General features: G+C 39.4%; 1 protein-coding gene and 1 non-coding gene across 2 annotated transcripts in view; both read right to left on the bottom strand.

Moving 5' to 3' along the window:
• The window catches only part of GALNT18 (polypeptide N-acetylgalactosaminyltransferase 18), a 162,995-nt gene that overhangs the window by 63,897 nt on the left and 79,541 nt on the right, over positions 1–19,557 (bottom strand). The gene's annotated exons all lie outside the window — the stretch shown is intronic.
• On the bottom strand, positions 15,172–15,382 carry LOC150018167 (small nucleolar RNA SNORA73 family). Its single transcript, XR_016509463.1, has one exon. It is a non-coding gene; the product is annotated as a small nucleolar RNA SNORA73 family (small nucleolar RNA).

The raw sequence follows: 19,557 nt of genomic DNA, 5'->3' as shown, positions 1-19,557 counted from the left end.
GCACTTGAAGCAGGTTCCCTGTTTGAAAGGGATTCTTAAGAACTGTCAGAGGTCAGCAGGAGGAGTCACCTGGCAGAATTCCAAGGAGAGACCAGCTGGGCTGGAATGTCTGGAAGCTTTTCATGAAAAAAGTTAAAAGGCTGTTTTTTAGGAACTGGAGATTTGTTGAAATAGCTGCTTACCTACAGGAAAGCCAGGGGCAGCAGTGGCACCAGGCTCATGCTAGCCCAGCACACAGAGGACCCTGTTTTTCCTCGGACCTAATGCTCTGACTGTAATGACGGGGTCCTTGGGAATACATTTCCTCATGGGAGATGTCATGGCAAATGTGGTCCTTGCAATTAGAAGACATCCTTTAATGGTTCTAACCTCGGAGAGTTTATTCATCATTATCTCAAATCTCATATCAGCCAATGGGCCTCATTAATATTGTCCAAACTCAGGCTAAGTTGGACTCAAGACAAAAATGAGGAAAAGTGGGGAGTCAGGCCTGGACATGCTGGGGATGGTGAAGCCGAGACAGGAGTACAGTGGTCTCCAAGGATGCAGAGGCTCCTGATGCTCACTAACACCTGTGTGCTCCTTTGCATTTTCCAGACTCCCTTGTAGTCAGGAGGGACCATGTGAGCAGCTCAGACCAATGGAATGAGAAAGAAAATGACAGTTGTCTCTCCCTGGCAAAGGTGGGTGAGTACCCAGTGTGGGAAGCCCATAAGCACTTCCACCCCTTTCCCTCCCAATCTGCTGGATGTTTAAGCCAGGACGACCTTGAAGTTCAAAGATGGGGAACCCACCAGAGAAGCAACCTGAGTCTCTCAGTGACCACTTGGAGAATAGCTGTCCAGGACAGCCTCCCACCCTTTCAGGCACTGTGAAGTGAAGACTCTGGAGTCTGGGGCCTGCTATTGTAGCCCGTGGTCATTTCCCTGATTAATACAATCTGCCAGTGTGCAAGGAGCCAAGGTGGCCAGAGAGGCTTGGGCTTGGGCCCTGTAGCGCTGATAACCAGGGGTTCAGTCTATTGGGTGGACTTTGTAGCAGAAGGTTCCAGGCCCTGGGGGAGACTGTCTGGAAAGTGACAGCTTCTCAAATCCAAGTGATGAGTCAATTCAGAGCAGGACCTCACCAAACGCTGGAGATTTAGCTTGCTATCAAAGAGCAGATTTAGTCCCAAGGCATGAGAGAGGAAGCTGCCAGGAGCAGGCAAGATGTTAGGACCCTAGCAAAGCAGGCTGCAGGTTAGAGCCTGGTTCAAGTTCAGAACCAGAGCAGAGGTCGGAAAAGCCAGGGAGAAGTCAGCAGGGTGGAAGAAGAAAAGGCCTGGGCTCAGAGATCAGACATGGCTCAGGGTTCATCAGACAACCACAGACAGCAGCCCTGTGGCAGGTCCACTAATCCCAGAATGAGCCAGGGAGGCTGCAAAGGCTGGCTAGTCCCAGTCCGTGCATTTTTATAGAATCAAAACTATAGAAGTCCCATGCTCAGAGGCCGAAGTATTGGCCAAATTCCAAATCAGAGTCCCGTTGGCTCAAGAGCTGTCTACTGTAATCACGTCTTTGTTTTGAACTAAGATCTCTGGCCCCATTACCATCGCTGGTGCTACCAGAGAATGATAATGAGCTTGACTGTCACAGGGTCTGGGAGCAATTTTCTGAAATCCAAATAAAACCCTTCCCATCCCGAGTCTGAGAGTCCTTTTTATCAGATAACTTGGCCCATCTATTATTTCCTTGGGAGTGTTCTGAGCCCTCTCTGGTGAGTTAAGTCCCTTTGAATTGTTGTGAGTGCCTTCTCTTTGTGGATGTATTCAGAAAAGCTTGCTCTACCCAGCTGCTATTCAGAGCTGATTCCCCTGGACTATGTTTAATTTATACTTTTCTATATGAAGATGAACCACTTACCCATTTAAAGTGTTGCCTTTTTTATGTCTTTAATCAGTGGCTGTTTCTTTACTCTCTCAGAAATTTAATCTAATCAGAAACAATCCCACATATATGAATGGCTCATTAGCATGCCCCAATCAAGTTCAAATTGACTGTCCATATCAGATGTCCCCTCAAAAGAATGACAATGGCCCATGATAAGTCAGGAGGATTCTTTATGAAATGCAGGGCCACCAAGAATCACTGTAGGAAAGCATATACTCTGTCATCCAGCAGAGTGGGGGCCATCTAACAGTGACGGGTGACTCATGTGTCACTTGAGACAGCATAGGTGGGGAACTTGGGCAGATTGGCAGACCCTGGTGCAGACATTAGAGGAAGCTGTGTATCTGGCCCAAGCATTACCCCCACATTCAGCTCCATGGGACCCTTGAGGTTATCATTCAGGTGATAAAAATGAATCTGAGATGCTGAACATTCTCTCACTCAGAAATGATATTTGTTTTAAGGAGCTTTCCTCTTATTCCACTGGAATTCAGATTAAGAAAGCCAAGGTGCTGGGTTTTCCACTTAAAGAGATTTGCCCTTTTCATACACATCAAAATGAATTGTCAGCTTGGGTATCATCTCTGAAAGTCACTTACAGAAAACTCACATTAAAAATAGGATTTACAAAAGAGATCAGCCTTGCAGTCTAGTAGATCTGTAGGGGACCTGAGAGATCACCTTCCATCATTTCCTGGTGAGCAAACTGAGGTTCAAGGTCATGTGATAATTTAGAAGCAGAGTAGCAAATGTATCCAAGGCCTCTGCTCCTTGGAAGACAGGAGGTCACTGTATTCAGAGCGCAGGCTCTGAGGTTAAACAGTCTTGGTATCAAAGCCTACATTTCCCGCTTGATGGGTTGGTAACTTTGGGCAATCCATTTCCTCTTCTAACATCTGGTTACCTTGTCTGTGAAATGGAGACAAAGCTGACACGATGTAAAGTAGTGGTTTTGAGAATTCAGTGAGGTAATACATGAAGAGGGTTTATTTCAACATCCAGCACAAGTATAAAGCCCACTAAGTATTAGGTCTAATTATTTTCACTGTAAGAGTCCACTGATGATAAGATTCAGGCAGGCGGACATACTACATTCCTCTGAGCTCGAGATTTTTATATCCAGCTGCCTACATGTGGCCCTCACTTGTGTGTCTCTCAGGAACCATAAGCTTACCTTGTCCACAAGCAAGTCCTTTATTTTCTTCCCTGCCTCCTTATCTGTCCTTTGGCCTTCCCCTCAACCACCTAATAGCCGAAGCCTGAAACCTACATAAATAATTATACAATTCATCTATAATTATGTCCTCTTCCTCCTCCTTCACATCCAATTACACCAGCAAATGCAGTTAGTTCTACTTCTTAAATATAGCTTAAATTAAATCACATCTCTCAGTCTGCACAGCCAACATCCTGCTCCAAGCTGCCATTATCATTGTGTGGACAACTCTATCAACAGCCTCCTAACAGGTCTCTTCACTTCAACCCTTGTTGACCTCCAATCCTTCTTCTAAGATTATAAATCAGATCATGTCCTTTCTTTGCTTTAATGCAGTTCAACAATTATTTATTGAGCATTTACTATGTGCCAGGTACTATTGTATGAAATGGGAATTTTGTCACAGAACAAAACATACAAAATCCCTGACATTCTAGAACTCACAGTCTATGTTTTCCATTATAGCACTTGCTATGGACGAAACTGCACCCCCTACAGTTCATATGTTGAAGCCCTAACCCCCATGTGACTGTATTGGAAACAGAATCTTTCAGATGGTGATTAAGGTTAAAGGAGGTCATAAGGGTGAAGCCTTGCTCAGACAGAACTGGCATCCTCATAAGAAAAAGAAGACACTAGAGCTCTCTCTCTGACACTTAAGGACGCAGCAAGAAGGTGGTAGTCTGAAAGTCAGGAAGAGGGCTCTCACCCAATCCCAACCACGTGGGCATCATGACAGACCTTCAGCCTCCAGAACTGTGAGAATATTAATTCCTATTGTTTAAGCCACCTAGTCTATAGTATGCTGTTATGGCAGCCCGAGTTAACTAATACAGCACTTACTGCAATTTGCAACTATACATCTATTTCCTGTTTCCTTTTATCAGTTGTCCATCCCATTATACCATTAGGTCCTCCAAGAGTAAAGGGGCTGTGTTTACTTTTTAAACATTGCATGTCCTTTGTTAAACATTGTATACCCAACGTCACATATGGTAGGCACCTAACAATGTAAAGTGAATGAACTGCATTAAATATACATATAAAATGATAAGCCCAGTGACCATATGTCCTGGCTTGCCCATGACAAGACTGCCTTATACCTGTTGTTCCAGTGTCATTATTAATAGTACCCTCTTTCATTCTCAAAAGTGTTCTAGTTTGGAAAATAAACTGTAATTTATTTATATATTTATTATTTATTTATATAGGCCAAAGTGATAAGGCAAACCCGATTTCAGAAACATTAAACTCCAAAATAAGTATATGTCTTACTAACATTTTCTCTCTCCTGCTCCACAGTTTCTTCACATGGCTACCATTTCAGTGCAGTGAAAACTACGCAGGTCATCAAGACCCTCACTCGTTGATGGGCAGGACTTGAAGCAGGCATAAAGATTAAAGGAGGGCACCCCACATTCAGTGCTCCCTCACTGCTGGGCGCTGCACCAAGGAAGGAAAGGGACCAGGGACTTGTTCCATGGACTGTCCAAAACCAGATAGATAGGCAGCACATAGAGAGAAGGGAGCTAAAGGGATAAATGTTGTTCCCTAGGGTAGCTCACCAGGGATTAACTCTTTATTTTCAGGACTGACTTTATATTCAGGTAAGCCTTGCTTGGTAGAAAAATTTGTGTGTAGGGGTAATTTCTGTAACTCGTCCCTGACAAGCACTGGGAAAATTTCCTCACAGGGGCCCTTCCCCTTGAACAGCTTCACAAAGTAAAGAGCATTTGTAATGGGAATAAATGTCTCTGTAGTCCCCTTCTGAGCTTCAGATATATGAATATCATTCCTTGCCAAAAGAAAGCCAAAGTCTGAGTGATGATGATGGTGATGATGATGGCAATGATGATAACAGTGATGATGATGATGATGACAAAAAGGAGGAGGAAACAGAGGAGGAAGAGGAGGAGGAGGAAAAGGAGAAGAAAGAGGAAGAGAAACCTATTTCAGTTCCTATCGGTCATTCTAAGCAACTAATTCTGGCCTGGCCTGGTAGTCCTTCCCTGAAAATTAGAACCATGATGTAATGGGAGCAAAAAGCTACCTTTCAGAACATGATAAAAAACAGCAGGCAGATTCAAATAAAGAAAAACAAGACATAAAAAAAAAGAAAGAAAGAAAGAAAGAAAGAAAGAAAGAAAGAAAGGAAGGAAGGAAGGAAGGAAGGAAGGAAGGAAGGAAGGAAGGAAGGAAGGAAGGAAGGAAGGAAGAAAGAAAAAGAAAGAAAGAAAAAGAAAAAGAAAGAGGCAGTTTCAGAAAGAATGACTTTGCAAAGCTTTAACATGTGTTGCTGGCTCCCAATTTTATTTCTTATTTTTTGCTTTTGTTTTGGCTTTTTCCCTCCAAATCAAGAAAATAAATATAGATACAGTACTATTATGTAACTTACAGTCCAAGAGCAAGTTTCACTAATTGTCCCAATAATGGCCTTTAGAGCCAATTTCCTCCTTGGCCCCAACTTCTTAAGAAAATAAAAATTTCCTTCAGTTTGACTCTCAAAACTATTAATTGTTACCTTTTCCATGTAGTTTATTAATCTTACTTTTTCTATGGCTCCCTCATTGAACACAATTTTAAAAACACAGTCGTGAAGCCCCTCCCAGAGTAAAATTGTCCATGCCTGCTCTCCCTCTTCTGCTCTCCACATTGCTAGCTAGTCGCTTAATTCTGTACTTGTTAAATTGCTTTGTTCTTTAGGGTTTATTCTGCACTTACCTTTACTAACCACAACACTCTTACACGTACTGTTAAGCTGCGTCTGTTTGGTGGCTGGTTTGTATGTGCGAAGAGCCACTGTGTGGCTGGTGTGATAGACGTGGTGTGCTACAGCAAGGACGCTCTCTCTGGATGTTTTCGGGTGCCTTGGCTGCTGGGAGCGGCAGAATGATTGGTTCCTGGCTGCTTGGGGAACCAACTTTCCCTCATACATGGAGATTACAAGCAGGAAAGACCCTTCAAACCCTAGAGGTATAGGCCTCATCAGCCCCAGGTTGCTCAGACCTCCAGGGCCCTGGGAATTTCAGGCCCCACAGCCCCAGGAGACCGTGCCTAGTGACAGACATTCCCGTGGAGCAGGGCTAGCTATAGCTGACCACCTAGAAGGAAACTGGCATTTCAACCACTCTTTCAAGGTCGCCTGTACTTTCCCACGGCCCTGGCACTTGGCCTCTGCCTACAAACAGGCACTAAGTTCCCAGTTTTCAAAGACTCCCTCTCCCACCTTTCAGGGGTAAATAAAATCTCTAAACTCTGTCTCCTTTCAATCCTTAGCCACTCCCTCCATAGCCTTTTGAATCTGTCTTAAATCACCACCCTTTGACTCAACCTGTTCCTTCAAAGTCTTCCAGCTGCATTTGCAAGCCCTTTCTCTGCTCACATTCTCATGGTACAGGTGGGGATTTAGTCTTTGGCATCACACAGAACTGTGTTCCAATCCACACTCTACCACCCCTTCCCTGTGGGACCTGGGCAGGTGACCCAATCTTTCTGAGCCTCGGTGTTTGTATCTGTAAAATGAGGACAATAATTCTAGCCTCCTTGGTTCCCTGCAAAAGTAAATGACATACAGCATAAAACTCACTAGAATGTAAGCTCTCTGAGGGCACAGCCAAGACTCTCCTGTCCATCACTGTGTACCCAGTGTCCGGCACAGTGCCCAGCATTAAATAAATAAGTTCATTAAACACAAAATGTGTGCTAAATAGTAGCTATTACCATTACTATTCATCTTAGCTTGGTTATTGCACTCCTGAAACACTGCCTTCCCCAGAAATATGTGATTTTTTCCACCAATGTAGCTCTTATCATTCTAAATAATTCTTCTCCATAACCAGGGACACCACTCTGCCCTCATCCTCCATTTCCTGTGCCCACACTCAGTTCTAAAATCTCTTCTCAGTTCATCATTCATCCTTACTGGGCTCCTCCATCCTCTTACCTTCAATGGGCACACAGAGGACACCTGCTCCCCTTGTCTCACCTCTGAGTCTTCTCTTTACCTTTAGTTACGTATATCTGACTTCCTATTGATGTCATGATCCAGATACTACATTTCTCTGTACCCTAATGCCAAGGGTATAACACAAGCAGCACAATAAATGTTCACTGTATGAATGAATAGATAGAGGAATAATGTAAGCTTTTGGTTATTTCCATTGTTACGTCTAATATCAAACTTGCTCCATTTCCCCTTGCCCCCAAACCAATTCTCTATCCCAAACACCCTTTTCTCAGCGAATAGCACCCCCAAACTTCCCATCACCTGGGATTAAAATCTCAATGCCATCTTTCCCGGACCTTTAGTAACTCATTTATATGAACCAGAAAAGGCTAGGTCTTGACCTCCGATAATCACCGAAACCATTATTAACATCCAACACAGTTCTAAGGGAACAGGTGGATGTTGCCTTGGCTAAAGCTTTGAGTCAGTGGGAAAATTCCCTTAGAAAGCACAAAAGTCTGCAAACTTGAAACTGTGTTTAGTGTATTTTAAAATCCTTGGCCTCTGAAGACCACATAGATGAACATTTATTCTATTGTACAGATGTCAGCCTTCTGTAGGCTACACCCCATGACAGCAGCTGAAGGGCAATGCCAAAGCAGATTCTAATTCATGACAAAATGATATGAAATGGTGGCAGGGCTCACTATCTTCATCCACACAACACACACAAACACACATGCACTAACGCGCACGCACACACACACACACACAGATGTGTTATTCCAAGCTCTCAGGTTATTCTGAACTCTAGCTCCAGCTGGCTTAGACTAACCCTAATGTTTAGAAGTAACCAGAGACTAAAATCCAATTTAAAGTGTTTAATTTTCTCTGTCTCCAGGGACAGGTTTCCTGAGAGCTTCTCAGTTGAGCAGGAATGCCAGTGCCCACACCCGTTTTCTTCTTTCTCAGGTCTAACTATACTGGCAGAGACTAGCTGATTTACTTGAAACTGGGGTACCCAGTGTTTTTAATCATCTTCCTCATGGCTGGGTGAGAACAACTATGATGCTAGCAGTGAGCTGAGATTACTGAGACCTCCAAGTCCAAGGCCTCTGGGGAGAACCATATTGTCCCTCATGTGCTTCAGTTCACAGCAGGCTAGATAAGCACATATTAACCTGCCTGAACCTCTTTTAGCAAAGTCTCTAGCCCTTTAACCCTAGATATATGTTGTAAAAAGTCTCAAATGATGGCAATGCCTGTTCCAGGCCGTTGCTACAGACCCTTTGCTTTCTTTTCCGCCTCTGTGTCTGTGGTTCCCTGAACCCAGAGTTCTAACTTTCTGTCTGTTTCTGGCTCCTCTTTTTTGGCAGCTCCTCAATCTACCTCCTTTCTGACTCTGGTTTTCTGCTCAGCTCTTGTCTGACACACCCAGTTTTGAAGTCTCCTGAAACCTCAGGCAAAGACATTGTGTGGTATTGTCTAACCCAGGCCTGGCCTCCATGACAGATTTGGGCTAGATCATCAAGCACTGAAACAGAAATGGGACCATTTTCCAAAGCAACGTTGGCTCAAGTTAGCCCCTGAAATTGAACTGTGTGCCATGGGTGATTTTCAGCCCTGCAAGTAGAGGTGGATAAGCAACATGACACAGTGATAAGACATGAGCCTTGAAGCTAGTCAGGCTGATTCTAATCTTGAGTGATTTTGGGAGGTACTAAATCCTGTTGCCTTCAGATTCCTAATTTACAAAATGGGGATAACAGCATGGACATCACAGGGCTATTATAAATCTTAGTGAGGTCATATGTACAAGGTAATGGGTCAATAGCACATAATAACTGGAAGTTCCCATCATCATCATCATCATCACCATCATCATCATCATCATCATCATCTTCCAGACTAGACCTAATATGCTAACAATGGTGGAGTATGTAGCATGTATCTGCTTTATGAAATAACCTTCTTCTGTTGCCCAAGAGTTGTGTAACTAACCAAATCTTAGATATTCCAGACTTAGAAATGTCAATGTTGGTACCCAAGAAGTGTTTGAACTCTCTCAGCTCCAGGTCATCTACCATAAGTACACGTTTTTCCTTTTACTTAAGTCACTACTGAAAGTGTTAGACAAGCTAGGATGAGCAAAGAGCCAACAAAAGGCTGCCCTTTGATTACCAGTGACCAATTTTCCCCCATCTGATAGCTCTACCTTTTTTGTCTCTGACCCTCTTGTCTGAGCTCCATGTCCTGTCAGAGAACCCTAGTACCCAGGCATACAGTTCAGCCATGTTCTTTCTCAGCTGTCAACCTACACATCACCCCGACTCCCTGGACTACCTGTTCCTCTCCCTACCTGAACAATACACTCTCATTCCTTGACCTCTAGCCTAAATGCCATCTCCTCTGTGGTGTCTGACCCAGCTTCCATGTGTTGAGTGGTCACTCTGTCCTGGGTGCTACTTCAAAGCATACAGGTGCTTTCACCCGTGTTATTTTAGCCCTGGGTAGCTTATACCTTACTTAGTGCTTTAATCAAAATTATATTCATAGTGGTAAATTTCCATTCAGAAAGTATTTTCTGAAGTAAATGTCACGAAGGCAATTTAATTCTCTCGGTTAATTTTCTATATAATGTAATTAAAATACATTTCCTTTTATACTAATTTTCCAGTTTGATTTTACTAGACTTATTTTCATTGAGGTTAATATTTTTTGGCATTGATTTAACAATTAAGATATGATTCACTTATCAGTACTTTTAAATCCACACTACATTTTACAGTTAGGGTTTCTTTTGTTGTTGTGATGTCAACCAAGTTTAGTTTTCCTGAATCAAATTTGGCAGATGAAAATGATACTAATATTCATTTCTTCAATCAATAACAAAATTTTTACTGTGTTCATTTTTATTTGTTGCTTTAGTTTGTGTTGATTATCTTTATTATTACTCATAGTTTGGAAAAAGAATAATTGTTTGTTTAAAAACATTTTAGGAATATCACAAGAAAAATTGGGAACAGGTTTTCTGGGTTCTGTACTCACTACAGTTGCCATTGGTACATCAAAAAACACAGAAGTCCCTGAAGTCAACATGGATTGAGAGGTCAAAAGATCCTGTTTAAGCTCATGCCAATTTCTATAATCTTCTATTAGACTAGTATTTAGAGGAGAGTAAGGTTGTTGTCACTCCAGCTAGACACAGCCACCAAAAGGCAGGATTTATGTCATTCACCTCTAGTTCCCTAACACATGGCAAGTGGGTGTTTAAAGAATAAGTGAATGAATAAATGTGTGCTTGAACCCACGGGAGACCATGGGAAATTCTGTCTTATTAAAGGCCATTACACTATGCCTACTTATGTAAGGCACAATGTCTTCTGAAGCCAACCTTCTTGGGTTCAAATCTCAGCTTTACCATTTACCAGTCACTGGACACAGGGCAAGTTATATAATCTCTCTGTGTTTCAGTATATCCTCCTGTTATTCGGGGTAATATAAGCACCTGAATCATAAGGATGGTGCAAGGATTGATACATGTAAAGCACTTAGGACAGTAATTCACATATAATTACTGCTACATTACTATTAACTCTTAGTATTATGATCATAATATTATGACCTTAAATCTCATCTATCTTTCTAGTCATACAGAGAGGTGGCCATGTCTTAAACATATCCAATTATCTCATTAGCCATTCCTTCCTCTTTTAAATGATTCTAATATCTGTTTCTTAAAGTGAATTGATAACTACATCCATTACAGCTTCCACTCCACTGACTCAAACTGTGATCTTAAAAGATATATAAAATAAATTCTCTTATATTTGCTTGGTCTTCAGATTCAAAACCTGCTAAGTGAGTTCATACTACATTCTGAGTGTTAATATGAAAATCAAGTACCCATAAACCCTGACATCAAATTTTTAAAGTCTAACCAGGAAAGAAGAAAGATGATATTTGTGTCTCTCACAGAACTTCTCCTCATTTGAATTCAAGATGGGTAAGCCAGAATCCAATTTACAAACATAATATAGCTTAAAAACATTTATAAGTTTGGACTTACAAACATAACATAAAGCCTACATAATTGAAATTGTGTGATATTAGTACAAGAATACACCAACATATCAATGGAACCAGAATAGAAAATCTGGAAACAGATACAAGTATGTATGGTGATTCACTGTATAATAAAGTCAGTATTACACACCAGTGAGGAAAAGATGTTATTTTAAGTAGAAGATGTTAGGATAACTGGATGGCTATACAGAAAAACAAGACATTGCGTCCATTCCTTATATCACACATCAGGATTAATTCTGAATGAATCAGAGATTAAAATGTAAAAACTATAATCATACAAGTATTCCAAGAAAACATAGGTGAATATCTCTATAACTTGATAATACGCAAGTTTTTCTATGATTAAATTTTGGAAGCAAGAAGGAAAAAGATTGATACATTTGCTTACTTTTTTTTTTTTTTTAAAGGCTTTGCATGACAAAAAAACAAAAACCCAAAAAACAAAAAACAAAACACGAGAAGCAAAATCAAAAGACAAGTAACCAACTGCGAGAAAATGTCTGCAATGTATATGATAGGCAAGGAATTACCATACCTAATGTTAAAGAGATTCTAAAAGTAGAGAAAAGGCTAACAATCATATAGAAAAATGGGCCAAAGATATGACAAGCTTATGGAAAAAGAAATGCAAATGGCCTTAATCATATGAAAAGCTGTCCAACCTAGTTCTTAATAAGAAAAATGCAAATTAAAACTACTCCAAAACCCATTTTTCATCTGTCAGATTGGGAAAAAGCCCAAATACTCAACAACATACTTTGTTGGTTGGCTGTGAGGAAGCAGCCACCTTCATCACGCCTGGTGGGAAAAGTACTACCCCTCTGGAGAGAGATTTGATGATGCCTAACTAAATTACACATGCATTTGCCTTCTGATCTTGCAATTCTATTTTTAGGAATCTATTAAAATGATCTACTAAAACATGAAAAACATGTGTACAAGACTATTAATTATAGCATTATGACCTCAAAAGGAAACTGGCAGAATAAACTATGGAATGGTCATGCACTGGAGTACTATGCAGTTATAAAAAAGCAATGAGTCCTGACTGGTGTGGCTCAGTGGGTTGTGCATTTTCCTGTGAACTGAAAGGTCACCAATTCAGTTCCAGGTCAGGGCACATGCCTGGGTTGTGGGCCAGGTCCCCAGTTGGGGGCGTGCGAGAGGGAACTGATCGATTTTTCTCTCACACATGGCTGTTTCTGTCCCTCTCTTTCTCCCTCCCTTCCTCTCCTTCTAAAAATAAAAAAAAAAGTTTAAAAAAGCAATGAGAAACATCTCTACATACCAGCAATCTTCAATAGGCATGTCATAGGACTTTTTAAAAAATGCGATACCTGACTATTTAGTCAGGGGCACTGACCTCTTTTCTCTCAAAAAAAAGATAATAGCCAACACAACAATAGCTATCTAGTGTGAATGAAGCAAAATTGTACTTATTTGTATTGTCAGATCAGCAAAAAAAATTATACATTTTTGAGTATGCTGCAGAATTTTAGGAATAAGTTTATGTATGCCATGAGATGAACAAGGTTGAAAATTGTTTCTATATACTATTATAAAGTGATATTCAGAATATATACATAGTATCATGAAAAATCAAGGTAGTGAAAAGTGTGCATAGTATATTACCATTTATCAAAGAAAGATATGTGACTATATAAACATAGTACCTTATACAGTCATGTGTCACTTAACAATGGGATATGTTCTGAGAAACATGTCAGTAGGCGATTCTGTTGTTGTGTGCAGACATCACAGAGCACACTTACACAAGCCTGACAGTACAGCCTACTAAACATCTAATCTGTACAGCATAGCCTTTGGCTCCTAGGTTATAAGCCTGAGCAGCACGTTACTGTACAAAACGCAAGATTAAATCAAGCAGGAGAGACAGTAAACACGAGACATATGATATGAGGCTGCTGCCAGAGTAACATGGCATTCTGTTTTATAGCAAACTTTACTTTTTTAAGTAGGAAGAGTATACTCTAAGATAAAGATAAAAATTATAGAATAGCAAATACATAAACCAGTAACAAACTTATTTATTATTATCATTATAAGGTATTATGTACTGTACCTCATTCTATGTGCTATGCTTTTATATGACTGGTGCGCAGTAGGTTTGTTTACACCGGCATCACCACAAACATGTGAGCAATGCATTGTGCTATGATATTATGGCTGCTCTGTCACTAGGCGATGGGACTTCTTAAGCTGCATAATAATCTTACGTGACCACCATTATATATGTGGTCCATCGCTGACCAAAACATCATTATGCTGCACATGACTGTAGTTTTTAAAGTATAAAGTAATGCAAAGAAAAACAAAATATTTTTTAGATGTAGTGAGGAAGCAGGATGAAGAGAGTAGTGATAGAAAGCAGATGTTTCTGAATATATTTTCTTTTATAGATTTCACTTTGGGATTATGTATTTAATAATTATAAAAAATTAAATATGAAAAAATATATATTCCTAAAAATCAAAAGTCAGATGAATCAAATGAACTTTTTATTAGGTTGGCAATATAGTCACACAGAGAGGGACTATTCTAGATGACTTTAAATCATGGTAATTTGACAGTACATCTCTAGTGGAATATAACCTAAAGACAAAAAGAAGTTCAAAAAATATTAAACTGTTTCTAGTAATCATATTGTTGGTGGTAGCACTGTTTTAGTATTCTGAGGCAGTTGTGTGCATACTGAGGGATAAAATAAACAAGTAATTATGTTGGTGCCATTAAAAACCAGAATTTTTGGCATGGGAGAAAGGAAATATAGATTTAAGATTGATAAGGTTAAGTAAAAACCCAGTAGTCCTAATTCTGAATCAGAGAGATCATCATGAATGCCTGGGGCATTTTATTCCTACAAAGATAATAATTTCTAGCTCTGACTACTGAAAAGACCTAGGAACATGGACCAATCCAGCAGCAATAAGCACCCTTAGTGCCCATATTGAGGTTTTAACTACCTCTGCTCACTAAAAGAAAGCTGGGCTCCTTAGGGAAATGGTTGATGACAATTCTGGAGCAGGAACTGCAGACATGAGCCAGAAATGTCTCTGATGGCAGGGAAGCCATCAGAGGCAAAGGACCCAGGAACTTATGTTAATAGACTCTCAATGGCCAAAGGTGAAAATTTGCAAAACAATAAGGATATTAAATGTAATGAATTAAAATAATCACATATATAAACTCATAATAATACTAAAAATACTAAAATGAACTGTTCCCCTTTGGAAGGTGGTAGAGAATCAATTCAGTACTTTGAAAGCTGTTATAGAATTATTTATGCTGATGCTTCCAAATAAACTTGGTTGTACTTCTGAGCAAAGAATGGATGATTGTGAATGTCTCTTTATAAAAGTTATTCCAGCTAATAAATAAGAAAGGAGAAATAAAACAAACATGTTCTCATTTTGCAACCCCTGATGAATTATTGTATCTAGTCAATAATCAGCAATGACTGCTAGCATCACAAACGGGTAGACAGCTAGATATTATGTACTATGTGATGGAAGTGCACAAACACTGCCTACAGAATATTCTTGCTACAAAATTGAACCTACATCTCTAGATCTAACTACCAATTTAGAAGAAATATACAGGACAGAAGGACATGTTAAATGACATTAGGGGAATGCAATCAGGAAAATCTAGACTGTGGGAGTCTCTACAGGACAAATGGCTTGATGTCTTTAAAAATAAATTACAAGGGGGAACAAAACACATGGAGGAGAAATACAGTAAATTAATAAACACTTGAAAAGATGCATTAACCAACTGGATCTTAACTCAAGCAAACACATTGCATAACAAAACAAAAAATTAGGAGAGAGTTAGAAAGCAATGAACACTGAATATTTAATGGTACTAAAGAATTCTTTTCAACACTTTTAGGATTGAAAAAAGTATTATGGCCATGTGTTTTTAAAAGTCCTCATCTGTTTTATTTTGTCTGTTTGTTTGTTTTCCCCCCGAGATGTTTCCTGTATGGTTTGTCTCCTCAGTCATTGTCCACAGGACTCTGAGAAGCTGTAGGAATATGTAAGTGCAGATTCAAGATATGGCTTCCTCTCCAAAATTTTGGAAATGGACTGTACATCACAGAGCAGAAGATCCTCATCCATTTTAGATGCCTATTGAAATACTTTCCCATAATATAATGTCTAGGATTTGCTTCAAAATTGGAGTTGGGGGAGGATTGGCGAGGAGGAGAGATTACAGCCAAACAGGTCATGAGTTGACAATGTTACAACTGTGTGAAAGATGCAAGGGGATTTATTATACGATGGTAGTCTCTTTATTTTTGCATATGCTTGAAATTGTCCATAATAAAGAGGTTTTTAAAAAATCTCATTTATGGTAAAATATGCAGAATATAGAGCATAATAGCCTAGACCAGGGTCCCTAACCTCCAGGCCGTGGAGTGTTACTGGTCTGGGCCTGTTAGGAAGCAGGCTGCATAGCAGGAGATAAGCGTGTATGTAATGCACTTGAATCATCCTGAAACCATCCTCCCCGCAGCGCTCCCCCCGCCACACTGCCCCCCACCCCCCGCGCCCCCGCCCAACGTCTCTGAACAATTGTCTTCCATGAAACCGGTCCCTGGTGCCAGAAAGGTTGGGGACCACTGGCCTAGAGAGTATATTACTTGATTACTTGTAGAGGACCCTTAAGCCCAAGTTTAAACCCCTTTCCTATATTAGGGACTATGAAATGTGTGATTCTTGGGCCTCTGGAAACTGAAAGGAGGCTGTCCCTGTCCCCCGGAAGCTAAGGCATGGCTGTATCACTTAAGTTTAGCTAACACTACGCTCTCACTCAGAACTTTGAATCTTGGCGAGTGTCACCAACACCCAAGCAAAGGTGCCCAGTACCCAGTGGTAGGACATTTAGTCACAGCAATGGGATCAGGATATTATTCTAAATAGACCATTTGTACCACCTAACTTTGCAATGGTTTCTGCTATCTAGTCTCTCTTTGTTTTTGCTTGTTTTCCGAATCTGCTTCTCTGGACTTCTTGTTGATTACTTGAGATGTCCAAGACTTTCCAATACATCTCTTTTCTCTTTCAGTTAGCCTTAACCAATTTTCTTTGCTTACAATATAGATTTCTGAATGTTATCTGAATAAAAAGCTCAGTAAGACTATAGCAATATAAATTAAAGCATGTTTTAAAAAATAAAGCACTACATAAACTGTATGGTAGTACATTTATACAACATATATACATATATGTATAATGGATATATGTTTTGCACAGTATAGATAGAGCATTTTATAGTCTACAAAGTAGTAGCTAAATTGATCTCATAATCTTTACTATTAAAATAATGATTATAATATCAAGATAATAAAGTATGAACATTAATTAACTTTATTGGCCCACATAAATATTTTAAATCTTAAAACACTATTAGAGTAATAATATCTGGCTTGCCTATAGCACTTGATTGCTGTGTGCATTTAACAGGGTAATTGTAGGGAAAATTTTTGAAAATATATATAAAAGGCATTGTCATTGTTACTTAGTTGATATAGAAGCCACAGCTGAACCTTGTCCAGGGACAAAGACACTTTTTATACCTGGTGACTATGAAGTTTGTGAGGTCCACTCCTCCCACTGTGTCCATGGATTCTTTGCTTCCTTCATCCCTCAGCCCTGTGGAATAGCCACTGGCAATTTCCCAGGGCATGCAGAGAGCCTAGGTGCTCCATGGTTGGGAAAAATTTACTAGAGGGGATGAAAGCTGGTAGACTAGGACAACAGAATGATGTCATGGTTTTAAAACAAAAGTCATTGTCTGAGGCACTGAGAAATCTCAAATGCAGATTTCTGCTTCATTAAGCTATTAAATAAGGATACCCAGGTAAGGAGAACCTTTAATGATTCCTTGGTGACCCCAAGGCTAAAACATGGAGTGAGTTGGTCAGACTTTCTCCTGTCCCAGATGTTGCTCAGCTGCATAGGGGGAAAAGGCAAAACCATTCACAGGGAGCTATCCTACACCCAGTCAGACTTATCGTGAGGTTAGGCAAAAGCAGTTAAAAGATGCAATGCTGGCAGTAGGACTTGGAATATCTGGGTGAGCCAGCGTAAAGCTGATTATCCAGTTTTAGCAGTAGATAGTAAAAGGTCAGTCAGCCTGAAGGGTGAAAAAGCTGTTTAAGAGGCATTATAACAGCAGACCATATTCCATAGAGACAGATGATAACAAATGTTCAAAGACAGAGACTCTAACATGCGAATAAGTGAGTAAAACACAGATTTCCAAAGCGTCAGTGACGTACAGATATGCCCAAGTGGGTGTTCAACAGAGACCTGTCTGGTAGACTCTCTTTCCTGTGATACATTCTTCTCTGTGATACAATCCAGTCAAGAGCCATCCACAGCTCAGACAAGATAGGGAGGAGGGGTCTCTTTCATCCGACTGCCTGCTCTGGACACCATGGGTAGGCCACTGTCTGAGCTGTGATGGCACACTTTCCCTCTGCTCCTATTTCTATGGTTTCCATTCCAGAAAAATGGAGATAGCTGTTATTTATATTATAGAATTTAATTCCAAGGAATAATAAACAGGCTAGGTGTCCAGCTGAGTTTTCCTGTGTCAATTCCGCATACCAAAGGAGTTGCCTCTTTCAATATCTTAAGTTTAACAAATTTTACATTTCCCAAAGAAATCTTTAGATATGCATATGCATCTTTTGTCTTACAGAACAGAGTACACAGAATACAATTTGAACTTTTCCTTATGACTCAAGACTATTATTAAGATCGATAATTATGCTACAGCCCTGGCTGGTGTGGCTCAGTGCATTGAGTGTCAACCTGTGAACCAAAAGGTCGCTGGTTTGATTCCCAGTCAGGTCACATGCCTGTGTTGTAGGCCAGGTCCCCAGTTGGGGTGCACAACAGGCAACTGATGGGTGCATCTCTCACACATCAGTGTTTCTCTCCCTCTTTCTCCCTCTTCTCCTCTCTCTAAAATAATAAATAAATAAAATATTTTTTAAAAATTGTGCTATAATCCTGGGGATCTGCCTGGTTGTTTGGTCCTAGATGAAAGAGATCCAGGCTGCTGTGTTTTTGGTCACTTAGTAACTGCTCTTCAGTCTATGTTCAAATAATTTGCATAAATTTGAAACATTTTGCTCTTTGAAAGTTAAGCAGAACTGGATGGTAAAAACCATCTGATCTTAGTTTTTTATTTATGAGAAAGTGTTTTATTTATGAGGATATTTTAAACTACTGATTTAACTTTAATGGTTATAGGACAATTTTGGTTTTTGATTTTTTCCTGTGTCAGTTTCATAAGCTATATATTTCTACAAGTGTCTTCATACTGTTATTTATTGATCTCTTTCTCTCTTTCTCTCTCTCATCCTCTCCCTCTCTCTCCTGCTGAAAGTTTGTCAAATTGATTAGTCTTTTAAAGAACCAAGCTTTGGCTTTATTAGTTCTTTTTAATACATATTTCTATTTCAAAAATTTCTGTTATCTTTTATTATTTTCATCTAGTTTTATCTAGATTTCTTTCTAATTATATATTTAGCTCATCAGTTTTCAACTTTTCTTACTTATACAAGAATGGGATGCTACACAATTTCTTTTAAGTACTATTTTAACTGCATTTCATATAATGTAATAAAGAGTATATGTGCTTTCATTCAGTTCAAAATATTTTCAAATTTCCAATGTAATTTCTTCTTTGATAATATGAGTTATTGAGAACTGTTTCACAATTTCCAAAAATATTTCTTTGTCAATAATTTTTGGTTATGAGCTTCTAATTTAATTCTATTGTGGTCAAAGAACATAGTCTATATGGTAACCCCTTAAAATTTATTGAATCTTGTCATTGTTAGATGAAGTGTTCTATGTAGGCCCATCAGATTCAAACTATTAATTGTGTTCATCTGTCAATTACTTGTAGAAACTTATTAAAATCTTCCACTATTTTAGCATAGCTGTCAATGTCTTATAATTCTGTTAATTTTTAATTTATAGAAACTAAGTTTGCAGAACTAGGCACAAAGACTCTATTTCCAAATAAGACTGTATTCACAGATACAAGAGATTAGAAATTCAACATATTTTTGAGGGGATGCAATTCAACCCGCAACATTCTCTAAAAATTTAATTCCTTGCCAGCTCTTGAATGCTTTCTTATATATTCTAGCATTTTTATAGCCATCAACTATGCAACCTTTCTGAATTCTATTCAACATCTTATTTCTCACTCTTTTCATTCTGCTTGGCCATGGGAGGTCTCTTCCTTCTGCCACTGAGTTATGGACTTAGAAATCATAAATTTAATAAAAGCATATTAGAAATGATTGCAAAATAAGAATAAGGCTTTAA

This window comes from Furipterus horrens, unplaced genomic scaffold (assembly GCF_987537825.1).
Source record: "Furipterus horrens unplaced genomic scaffold, mFurHor1.1.pri manual_scaffold_2, whole genome shotgun sequence".
Lineage (NCBI taxonomy): Eukaryota > Metazoa > Chordata > Mammalia > Chiroptera > Furipteridae > Furipterus > Furipterus horrens.
This window is presented reverse-complemented; position numbering and strand designations above follow the sequence as displayed.